Raw genomic sequence first — 12,467 nt, 5'->3', positions numbered from 1 at the left:
GGCACTAAGCTGGCTGCCCTGAGCCTGGCCCAAGCTGGCCACGTGCCCGCAGCGCCAGGGAATGGGTGTGGGAGGTCCTGTCCAGCTGGCCCTTAAGGCCTCAGAGAAGATGGTTAAATTGCACAGCGGGCTCATCCAGTTTTCCTTTGTTTGAGGAGGGATGACATATATGAGTGCCCCCCCCCCTGCCTTAACATTCCCCCCCCTCCAGGCCTCACTAATCAATCACCACGCTTATTCTGGCTGAGAAAGATTGGGTCTCAGACTTTGTGACAGGGGCCAGTGGCCTCTGGGGGTTAGAAGAGACCCATTGTTCTCAGAGTGGGGACTCCTCAGCATGGAGTGGCTCCTTGGCCAGGTGGAGGTGGGCCCTCCTCACAGCACCCCCTTCAGCGGCTCACATCCCTCTTCTAACCGAAACGAGGAACCATCACTGGCCAGGGCCATGAGCTGAGCAGATTGGAATTCTGCCAGGCAGCCTACTCAGCAGCTAGGTGGGGACCTCAGTGACGTCTTTCTCAGCCAATCCATCATGCACCTGACATTTCCTGGGTGCCAGCACTGGGGGCAGAGGACAGCAGCAAAGGGTGTCTCATCTTCTAGACGTGCACCGTGTGAAGGGGGAGCGGTGACATGCAGGCAGGTGAAGACGTCCTGGGAGCCTGCCGCATGCACGAAGACTCCGAAGAGAGATGGACCCTGGCGCGTGTTGGGGACTCGATGCTTCCAAGGAGAAGACTTGGTTGATGTCCAGCCCTTTCAGGAGGGTCCCTGTGATCCAGACCTGATGGTGCTGACGTTTCCCCCGAGAATGGAAGCACTCACTCCTCTAGGCCAAGACATTGCAATGACAGCCCCCTTCCCACCCCGCCTTACTGACCGAAAGAGATCCGTATTTGTGTCCACTCCAAGCAACATAAGGCCATCTAACAGAGTGCGCGAATTGCCCAATAACACCATGAATGTCACACTAGCAAAACGAGCTGGACTAGTTGAAGGACGTGGCACCAGGGTCGAGGGAGCCTGGTAACCACCTGCAATCCACAAATGACGCGTCACCTTTGCGGCAGGTGAAGAGGACTTACTAATCAAGGACGCCAGCAGGGCTCATACCTCAACACAAAAGCCAACAAAATCCTCACGTCTGACCCCCAAGCAGCATGGTGACCCACAAGGAGCAGAGTGAAGCTGCGAAGCATTGCGTTGTCCTGGGCCCACAACCAAAGCCATTGGGGAGTTCATCCTATTTGGATCCACCATCAATGCCCGGAAGCAGCGGTCAAAACACTCATCTGACAAATCACACTGGGCACCCTGGCTGCCCAAGAGCTCTTTAAAGTGTTCCAAAACCCAGAGGTCGCGTCCAGAGCTCTGGTACAGCCTGCTTTTCCCGAGTCCTCGCCTGCAGCTGTGAGCTGGACAAAGAATAGGGAAGCTGCAGGAATTGGCGTCCTGGGATGCCAGTGTTGGCAGAAGATAGGGAATACATCCTGGACTGCCCGGAGAACACACAACTCTGTCCTGGAGGGGGACAGCTAGAGTTCTTCTCAGAAGTGAGCACGGAGAGACTTATCTTACACGTCAGGAGGGACTGCCATCGAGTCTAGTCTCATAGTGACCCTCTAGGACAGAGTAGAATTTCCCCATGGGGGTTTCTGAGACTGTAACTCCTTTTCATTTAAAAATTTTAAATCATTTTATTGGGGAGACTAGATTAGAAGCCCTCATCTTTCTCTCAAGGAGCAGATGATGGTTTTGAACTGCTGACCTTGTGATTAGTGGACCAACAAGCATCCTACTATCCCAAAGGGTTTGCTATGCATCAAAATTGACTCTTTGGCAGCAAGCCATCTTTTATTAACCAGGGGGGGACTATGCCTTATATAGGGACATCGCTCTTGGTAAAGTCGGTGGTTAGTCAGAGTCAGGTTGTCCACGAGCTGGATTAATCCAGGGGCTGCTCCCCACTAACTCACACAGGAGTGATTGCCATTCTGACCCAGGACTGGGCAGTGTTTCATTCTGCCCTGCATGGGGTTGCCTAGAGTTGGCACAAACTCCTGAAAACAACAACAGTACACATGCACAGTGTAAAGGGAGAGATGGTTCTCTGCAGGGGGCCAGGGGCACAGGCAAAGGTGAATCCAGCTGCTCTCCTTGTCTGGGAGGCTTTCTGGAGAAGTGACATGTAGGCAGGTGAAGCAAGTCTCCTGGGGAGTGTTCCAGGCAGAGGGAACAGCATGTGCTAAAGCTTGGAGGAGAGTCGGAACCCAATACATTTTGAGGACTCATAGGGTAGAGACCAAGTAATGGCCCGAATCATGAGACCCTTAAGAATGGAACAAATGACCTTGAGTTTTGCTTTGAACGTGAGAGGAGAGGAGAAGACCGAGTAGAAATGAAAGGGATTAATGATGAAGCCTCAGCTCAGGCCTTACTTACTCCGGGAAGCCTTCCCTGACCCCTGGCTCACGGTAACTTCCTGGCCCCCTCCGATTATTTCCATGAAGGCTCCTTCGAGTCTCTAGGTAGAACAAACAGTTCATAGGATTCACTGCTAGCCAAAAGGTTAGCGGTTCGAACCACTCAGAGGGGCCTTGGCAGAAAGGTCTGCTGATCTACTTCTGAATCTGTTCTGACCCACACAGGGCTGCTGTGGGCTGGAGTCATCTCACAGCCAACTCTTCTCTTGGTTGTGCTTCACAATCAGCCCGTACTTGGAGCTGGCACCTCCCTGGGTAGTGACTCTTAAAGGCCAGCTTCATCCCTGTGTCCCTGGCACACAGCATAGGGTACTTCAAAGAATCAACAGCTTTCTGTCTTTGAAACAAAACAAGAGGCAAACCCCAGCAGCTGCCCCTCCCCCCACATGGTTGCTTCCTCTTTGTCCCCCAGCCAATAGTGTTTTCTCCACTGCTTAGAGGACATGATCTGACCTTAGAATCCCACCAGCCTCCTCCTCTGGGAATTACCATTTGGGTCAACTCCCTGGGAATTCTTCAAACTGAATTCCACCACCTAAGGCAGGGAGCCCCTCATTGCCTGCTCTCCCGAGGCTTCTTTCTGTCCACCCCTACCTCCCCACAACATGTCATGGGCAGGTGTTTTATTTCAAGGGGCAGATTTCTCTCTCTCTCTCTCTCTCTGATAGAAGTGTCACAGAGGTCTCAGCAGTGTTCAAGGGAGACAGCCTTAGGAAGAAAGAGACGAGACTGAGACAGACACCAGACCCACAGCCATTAAGTCTATTCCAACTTATAGTCACACTGTCAGACAGAACAGAACTGCCTCTGTGGGTTTCTGAGACTATCAGTTTTTATGGGACAGCTTCACCTCCTGAGGAGGGCTGGTGGATTTGAACTGCTGACCTTGAGATTAGCAGCCCAACTCTTAACCACTATACCACCAGAGAGACTTCAAGAAAATAAGGGACAGACAGATGTACATATTGACAAACACAATGCGCACTCATACACAATTCTTTATATCAGCAGGGACACCCCACCCCATACACATGTTGGGGGACTCCAGGAGTCCTTCTTGGATGGTAGAGGTGGTGTAATCCTGCTCAGATGTGTTGCCCCTTGTCACCAGTTTCCCATCACCCCTGAATCCAGCATTTGTGGCCCAGGCCTGTGTGAGGTAATCAAAGTAACCAGAGGCCACCTTTCATGTTCTAAATGGCCTTCCTTGTAAACCCTAGGTATTTATGGCCAATTATTGATCATGTCACCAATACAGAGGGAGATAAACAGAATAAATCCATAAGCAATAAGGCTGGTGGTGGAAACAATTTGTTCCCATGGCATTTATTTCAGAAGGAAATAAGCCCATTATTTCCATTATGCCCTGTTTTAATTTTATTTATTGGTTTTAATGGTTTGCTCCAGCTCTGGCCAATGGGAGAATTATTGGGCCATGCAGAGCGGCACAGTAAGTGGTGTGTAAGAAGACAGGAGAAAGATGCACGACTTGGGGGGTTTTCTCTCAAGTTTTTTGGATAGCTTCCAGAATAAGACAATGAACCTGGAGCATGTACCACATACAAGACCCTGCTCTGGAAGTGTTCCTTATTTTAATGATTTCAATCATGCAACTACTCATTGAGGAAGGTGGGGAAACTGAGGCAATCAGAGGTCAAATCACAGAGCTGCTGTGTTAAGCAGGGTTATCTAGAGAAACAAAACCAGGACATGTCTGAATATATTCAGACATGTCCTGGTTTTATTTATATAGATATTATACAGCAAGAAGAATTATATATATATTTTACACAGCAAGAAGGAGTATAACAGCTAATTACTCCACACAGCAGTACAGAGGGCTCAGTTCAACTCACTTTTGTGGCACAGTTAATGTTCTAGAAGTCCTTCCACTCATTTAAACTGCTGGGTCCAAGGTCAAGGAAGCAGACAGCAGAATCTTCCCTCAGGCAAGGCAGGCAGAGTCTGCCCACAGGCAGCAGGTAGTAGGGTGGGTCAGCAACAGTCAGAAGCACAGGAGCTTAGTGAGGCAGGCACTGACGGATCTGGAACTCAAGCAAGGCCAGGATCTACCAGCCTCAAGTTCAAGCAATGTACAACCCAGCAGTGTAAAGCAGGTGTGGAAGGAGCCTCAAGCTCTAGCAACACAATACATGTGTTGGCTTGGTCCACAGGTACTATAGCACACAGAGAGGCAGAGAACTAGCTAAAGTAGCAGCACGCTGATCTGATCACCAGGGAGCAAGAGAGAGATGGGATGCCAGCTGTCTTATGTATTTCAGTCATCCTCCAATCAAGCTGCAACCTGACCAAACTTCACTCACATGTTCCCATTGGCCTCGTTGGCACCATAAAGCCAACTGTCACAGCTGCTAAGAGTCAGATTCCACACCCAAGGCAGTCAGTCTCTGGCCACTTCATTGTCCCATAACAGGGATCAGCAAACGTTTCTGTCAAGGACCAGATAGTAAATATTTTAGGTGTTGCAGGCCGTGTGCTTTGGGTCACTACCCAACTCTATGGTGGTAACAGGAAGATGCTGCAGACAAGAGAAAAATTAATGGATGCGGCCATGTTCCAATAAAACTTTGTTTACAAAACCAGGAGGCAGGCTGGATTTGGCTTGGGGGCTATAATTTGCTGTTCCCTGCTCAAGAGACAACCCCTCTTCTTTCAAGGTGGCCCTGAACTCTGGGCACTCCCTTCGGCCTGTTGGAGTTTGGCTCAGGAAGGCAGCTCTGCACCAAGACAGAGTGGCCAAGAGACCGTTCTTCCCCAAGGCAGCTTCCTCTTCAGGGGCAGATCCGTGAGTTCCTGCTTGGTTTGCGGAGGTCAGCTGTGGAGGGGACTTCCTCCAGGCACACCTGACTGGCCCATCACCTGCAATGTCCCCCTCAGTGCCTAAGTGCCAGGAGGCCCTCAGTGATGGCAGCTCCAAGCATCGTCACACCTGCAGGCTGGCAGGTGCCTCACCTGGCCAGGGAACTGAATCTGTGTTGCAGGGGCTTTGGACACCCACCTGGGTTTTCCCATAACCCTGTGGGATGCAGCCCTCTCTCCCTGTCTGAACCTGTCCAGCCCCATCCCTAATTGGGCGAAGAAGAACTGCAAGATTACACCTGAAGCACCGTGCCCGGGAGCTGTGGGGGCCTTGGTTCCAGACACCCTTGATAGAGCGGGTGTCTGCATTTAAGTCCTGTGTCCACCGCACTGTCATCCACGAGGTGTGCAATAGGGGTGGTCTATTGGGAGAATCGTTCTGACGTGATAGAGAGACATGAAGAGAGCACATACTGTTGGTAAAAGGACACCGACAGGCTTGGTCAAGGAAAGGTTGCTCTCAAAGTTCGGTGTGGAAACAACATAGTTCTCTCCACAGCGCCATAAAGTGAGTGTGCCCGCGCTGCGGCAGTCCACTTCGGGCATTGTGTTAAGCACTTCACGTGGATTAGCTTGTGTCAATGTCACAACTTGGTGTGGCAGGTCTGGTTGCTGTTAGCTGCCGTGAAGCCGACCCCAGACTGACCCCCTAACCAGTAGAGGTAACACTGCCCAACCCCGTACCACCCTGTGATTGCTTTAAACCAGACCATTTCCATTCACAGTTTTCTTTGCCTGGTTTTCAGAAGCCGATCTCCTGGCCTTTTCTCCCTAGTCCCTCTGAGTCTGGAAGCCCCTCGGAGATTTGTTCAGCACCCTCGTTGTTGGTGTGAGATGCCATCGAGTCCGTTCTGACCCATTGCAACCCTGTGCACAACAGAACCAAACACCGCCCTGTCCTGCTCCATGCTCACAATCACTGCTATGGTTGAACCCATTGTTGCAGCCACGGTGCTAATCCACCTCCCTGGGGGGCTTCCTATCTTTCGTTGCCCTTCTACTTTACCAAGGACTCATGTCCCAGGCAACAGGCAAGCCTGCACGGACAGATGGATGGAGGCACATTGGCCAGGGGTTAAACCCAAGACTGAGTTTCCAATGGGGCTGTGATCTGAAAGGTCAGCCGTTGGGAGACACGGCTTGCTCCTCCTTCAGAGAGTCACCGTTTGGGGAGACCCAAAGGGGCCGTTCTGCCCTGGGAAGTGGCGATGCATCAGAACAGACTTGATGGCAGTGAGCTGGCTTTGAGTTTTGTGGATTCCACGTGGGAGCCATCTTGGTGGAGCAGTGAGGGACAAATTGGTGGCAAACCATGGAGCCAACACTTCATGTTGACTTCCCCAGAGAGAGCTGGCGTTGTCTGCTCTGGTGAATAGTTACCGCCTCAGAAACCTAACGAGCAGTCACGCTCTGTCATGGAGGGTCGCTATGAGTCCGAATCCACTCTCATATGGAAGATGCAACTTCTCCTTCAGTTGGCTGCTTTCAAGAAGGACTCTGGAGGCCCCTCTCTCCCTCTAGGAGCCCCCCATCTCTCATCCAGGTAGGATTTCTGTCTCCTTGTGGGACAAGGTGGGGAGTAGAAGGAGCTGTTTGATCAACAACTCTCACCAAGCTGAACACGATGCTCAAATTGTGGGTCACCGAATATTCTGACTGCTGTTTGGATCACAGGGGACTTGCCAGGAGCTCTCTCCGATGAACCTTCGTCCTCTGCAGCCACGAGCTTGCAGATATGGCCCCAAGCTGTGCTGGTGGCTCTAACGTGCAATCCTGGTTGTGCACAGTAGGTTCTCATCTTTTGTTTTGTACAAGAGCTTTATATAAAAAAGTAATTGTTTAATTAAGAGAACATCCAGCCCAGTCCAGATCAAGTCCATAAGACTGATATTAGCCCCTAAGACTGATGCCAGTTTATAAATTCCTCTTCAGACTCATGCAGCACATGCAATGGGAGATCACAGGCCAGTGGGTGGAAAGTCCTGTGGATCCAGTGGCGGTGGAAACATCTCAGCCCTGGCAGGGTCTCTACATGGCTCCTCAGTTCCAGGGCTCTGGCTCCATCAACATAGCTCCATGAGGCTTGTCAACAGGAATGTCTTGCAGGCAGAGGGTGTCTCTTCCAGCTGAGCTATTTATCCAGGTCATCAGGCTGTGACCTGATTGACAGGCTAGACTCCGCCCCTTCCACTTAATAGTCTCAAGTTGACACCAGATTATATAACTACCTCAGTATTTATTTCAGCACTGTTCACAATAAAGAGAACTGTGACTGTACTTCTTGCCACACAGGTGGCTTCTTCTTCTGGAAATCTATAGAACTCAATATTCCTCATTCAATCATAATCCAAAGGCACCAGTTTTTCTTGTGTCTTCCTTATTCATTATCCTGCTTTTACACACATAGGAAGTGATTTAAAATGTCACGGTGTGGGTCAGGTTGACATTCTTCCGCAAAGGACCATTCTTGCTTTTTTCACACTTGAAAGCGACCTTTGGCAGCAGATATGCTTAATGAAATATATTGTTTGGGTTCTTGACCGCTGCTTTCATGGCAGTCGATTGTGGATCCAAGGAAAACACAATTCTTGACAACTTACATTTTCTCTCTACTTATCTGGATGCTGCTATTGAGCTAGTTATGAAGTTGTTTATTTTATTTATCTTGAGTAAACCTTACTGAAGGCTGTAGGCTTCATTTTTGTCAGTAAGTGCTTGAAGCCCCTTGGCTTTCAGCATGCATGTTCTCTTACTTGTTGATCTGCACATCATAGGCTGTCAGTGATGTAGCATTCCTCCAATCCTGATGTCCCTTTCTTCTTTACGGAATCCAGTTTCTCAGATTACTTGCACAGCATATAGATTCAATCAGTATTGTGAAAGGATATAACCCAGACACACACCTCTCTTGATTTTCTAAAGACTGTCTCTTGGTCTACGTACAGGTCCTGCATGAGCACAATGGAACTGTTACAGAACTTCTATTCTTTAAACTGTTATCTGTAGTTTTGTTTTTTTAATGATCTACATAAAAATGCCTTTGTCAAATGCCTTTGTATAGTCAATAAAGTACAAGTAAACATCTTTCTGATATTCTTTGCTTGCAGTGGGTGCTCATCTTTGACAAGTGAGCTGTCCTGCGTTCTGCCCCTACCGGGTGCCGGACACCGTGGTGGGTGCTCTACACACACCCTCTTTTTAAAAATGCACACCAGTCAGACCCCAACGAAATGATTGTCATTCCAATTTTCCAGAGAGGAGGAAACTCTGAGGCCCCCATACCCAAGGGCTCGCTGCTGGAAAAGGCAGAGGTGTGATTCTAAATGTGAAGTGCTCCCTGACTTCTGTATATTTGCCTCCTCGGGGAGCAGACCCTGGGGTCCCCATTCCTGCTTCACAGAACATCTCAAATTAAGGGATCAGGACCAACTGCAGTGAGTATCCCCACTCCCGGGTATCCTAAAGTTCCCAGTGGGATTCAAGCTGGACTGGCTTACTGATGCGGCACCAACCCAGACCAAATCACCAAGCCTATGGCCACAATTGGTTTGGACTCACAGGGACCCCATAGAGGGTGTCCAAGCCTATCAGTCTTGATGAGAGCAGGCTGCCTCACCTTTCTCCCTGGGCATGGTCGGTGGGCTTGAACCGTCAACCCAGTGCCAGTCTAACACTTACCAAAGAGCACCACAGGGGCTCCTTAGAAGCTGCACCCAGCCTGCCAGCACGTGACAGGCTGGGCTCTCCCACAGAGGCAACTGCCCCTGGGCAGGGAAGAAAACTATGGCCCTGAGCAACCCCCCGGGCCAGGGGCATGCCAATGAGAAAGTCAGGCCCCTCCACGCCATGGCCTTCTGTTGTAGGGGTGTTGCCGGGTATGTAACATGGACTAGGGACATGGAGGTCAGCCCAGAACCAGGACCAGCTGCCACACAGTCAACACCCATTCCTAGGCCCCTGTTATGTGCTGGGTCCCGTGCCCCGCAGGCTTTTCCGAGATTGAATTCTCAGAAGTAGATCGCCAGGCCTTTCTTCCAAGGCACCTCTGGGTGGAGTTGAACCTTCAGCCTTTTGATTAGCAGCCGAGTACATTATTCCAGCAGACCGAAGTCCCTAAGCCTCTAGGCAGACAGACAGACAGACTGGGGCAAACCCTGAGCAAAGCCAAACTCTGAGCCTGGGAACCGTCTCCTCTCTGTCTTCACCAACTAGGAGCCACGCAGCCCCTTCTGTCTCTCTGTCTGAACTTCAGACTCCTCCCTCCTCCACTTCCCAACCTCCTGGATTCTTCACTGGGGCCAAACACTTACTCACCACAGCACTGCCCCCATCCCGTCCCTGCACCACCACCCCCCACCCAGCATTCCTGGGCAAATACCATCTCCTCAGAGGACCTGCCCTGGTGCTCAGGCTAGCTTCTTCACAGAACCTGCCGAAAGTGGTGTTTAAAGATGACAATGACGTGGCAAGGTTTCTCTCCCTTTCTGACCCTCTGTCTGGTTAATCATCATGTCACTGTTTACCGGAGTCCAGGAACCATCTGGTAGGACCGTCCTGCACAAAGTCCACTCTGTTCAATCACAAACGTTGCACAGTGTGGGCAGGGGTGGGGGGCAAATGGAGCAACCAGGCTGCCAAGGCCAGTCATTTAATCTCTCAGCGCCTCAGGCCTCCAGCTCTTCCCCAGACGCACTGCCATCGAGTCGACGGCGGCTCCTCGCCGCCCTGCAGGACAGAAGAGAGCTGTCCCTGTGGGAGTGTGTCTGAGGCTGCACCTCTTCATGGCAGCAGAAAGCCTCAGCTTTGTCCCTGACGACAGCACTGGCCTCGTGGTGAGCCACCCCACACACAACCCAGCCCACCATCTCATCGTGGGACTCACGGTGCTACCCTCCTTGTAGAGGTTCATAGAAAGCCTATTCAAGATAATACATATACTGTATATGCAAGGGAGCTTCAAAAAGTTCATGGAAAAATTCCATCATTAGCACCATGATGACCTTTAATCATCTATTGGGGGCTTGTACAACTCTTACCACGATCCAGACATCCACCCATTGTATCAGGCACATTTGTACGTTTGTTGCCCTCATTGTTCTCAAAACATTTGCTTTCTACTTGAGCCCTTGGTATCAGCGGCTCATTTCCCCCCTCCCTACCCCACTCCTTTACAAACCCTTGATAATTTATAAATTACTATTATTTGGTCATGTCTTCCACTGTCTGACGTCTCCCTTCACCCACTTTTCTGTTGTCCGTCCCCCAGGGAGGGGGTCACATGTAGATCCTTGTACTCGGTTCCCCCGATCCCATTTGTCTATGAACTTTGAGTGGCCTCCTCCTCTCTCAAGGGACCGGTTTGCGAGGCTTAGTCCCTGTTAGCGCAGATGCCTGGGCAGCGCGAGGAGGACAGGGACTCACAGGGGCCACTCAGGCGATCACTCCGATTTTACAGAGGAGCAAACCCAGGCTTTTCAAATACTGATTTTTTTTCCGAGAAAAATGAGACTCCAGGACCAGAGAGCAACACCTGTGTCTTTTCACCCGTTCTTCCAACCCCTTGTTCACCGCCGGTGCTCAGCACGTGTGCATGGACTAGACAGAGATAAATGCATAACTGAGTGCATGTCAAGGGGTCTCTGTGGTCGAGGAAGGAAAAGAGCTACACATGTAGGTTGGACAACTCCTGGCTCTTTCACCTGCACCTTTCCCTTGAGCTGGAGCTCAGTAAAACTCTCCAAACCCCGCTACCATTGAGTCCATTCGGGCTCAGAGTGAGGCGTTAGGACAGGGTAGACCTGCCCTTGTGGGTTTCTGAGATTATAATTCTTTAAGGGAGTAAAGAGCCTTCTTTATCTTCTCCTGTGGAAGAGGCTGTTGGTTTCAAACTGCTGACCTTGTGGTTAGCAGCCAAAGCCTAATGCCTGCATCACCAGAGCCTGTGGCACACACTACTCATTAACCATCACCCTAAACCCACGCTCACAGTCCTTCCCATTACAGTCCCCTGTCAATCCATGGGCCTGGCCTGCAGAGGAGCGGTTTGCCTTCTGCCCTAGGGTCTCAGAACCCTCTGTGGTTTCCTTCCTCCTTCCCCTTTCTCCTTTTCTCCAGGATCTTTTGTTCCTATCTTCAATCCACGGTCCTATCTCCCAGTAATCTGAGCCACAGGTCCCTTTGCTTTCCGGTGGAGACATACCTGTGGGGTCCAGGCGTCCAAGTCTTGTCTCAGTAGAGAAGGCGAGGCAGCCCAGCTGGAGTCCTGGGTCCCGGATACAGCCAATCCGCCCCTCAAACCAGCTGTGGGGCGCCCACCTCCTTGTTCCGCAGGGACTGGGACCTCACGCCGGCCTCTCTTCTGGATCCAGTAAAAACAGATTGAGAGGCAGGAACACACACAGGTGGCGCCCAGCCCCGCCCTCTTTCAAAGATGCCTGTCATAAAATTCCCCTGCCCAGTTCGACAATCTTATGAGGAAGAAGGAAGTTTAATCTAACACTCACTTGGGAGGACATGCGTCTGAACTTAGGCCAGAAGAATAGGGTTGTGTGTGTTCTTTCCAGGCTTGGCAGGGAAGGTTCTGGGTGGGGATTCCAGCAACAAATAATTGCCTTAGAAAAGAAAACAAAATAGCCCCTAACTGGCCAATCTCCTCTAGTGCAAGGGAATGAGGCAGGGCTGGTAGAGAAAGCTGGTGAAGATCCTGAGCAGCAGCTCCAGAAGCTTCAGAGGGGGTGAACCTGGGGGAAGAAACAGGTGGACTGAGGCTGAGGTGAGGAGCAGCTGCAAGCAAAACCCAGCAAAACAACACAACTCAACTCAACTCAACTCAACTCAGCTCCCTGCCGTTGAGTCAATTCTGACTCATGGCAACCTTATAGGGCAGGGTAGGACTGCCCTGTGGGCCTCTGAGACACTACCTCTTGACAGGAGTAGAAAGCCCCATCTTTCTCCCGAAGGACAACCAAGACAGCACAATAGGCTAGAGACCAAGGCTGACAGCAGAAAAACAAGAGTGAGGCAACTGGGGAGAGGATGTGGTTGAAGCGTCTCTGGAGGACATTGTCCTGCCCACGTCGGTGCTTCCTGCTCTTTATGCTACTG

The 12,467-nt window shown here is 50.8% G+C and overlaps 1 protein-coding gene across 1 annotated transcript in view; it reads right to left on the bottom strand.

Moving 5' to 3' along the window:
• FAM3D (FAM3 metabolism regulating signaling molecule D) overlaps nucleotides 1-11,913 on the bottom strand; it is a 37,746-nt gene extending 25,833 nt beyond the window's left edge. Inside the window, exon 1 of the mRNA XM_075550746.1 lies at nucleotides 11,563-11,913. The gene's annotated coding sequence lies outside the window, so the exon portion shown is untranslated. The remainder of the gene's footprint in view (nucleotides 1-11,562) is intronic.
• Between the last annotated feature and the right edge of the window lie 554 nt (nucleotides 11,914-12,467).

This window comes from Tenrec ecaudatus, chromosome 5, assembly GCF_050624435.1.
Source record: "Tenrec ecaudatus isolate mTenEca1 chromosome 5, mTenEca1.hap1, whole genome shotgun sequence".
Lineage (NCBI taxonomy): Eukaryota > Metazoa > Chordata > Mammalia > Afrosoricida > Tenrecidae > Tenrec > Tenrec ecaudatus.
Note: the sequence above shows the minus strand (reverse complement) of the source record. Positions and strands in the feature narration are given on the sequence as shown.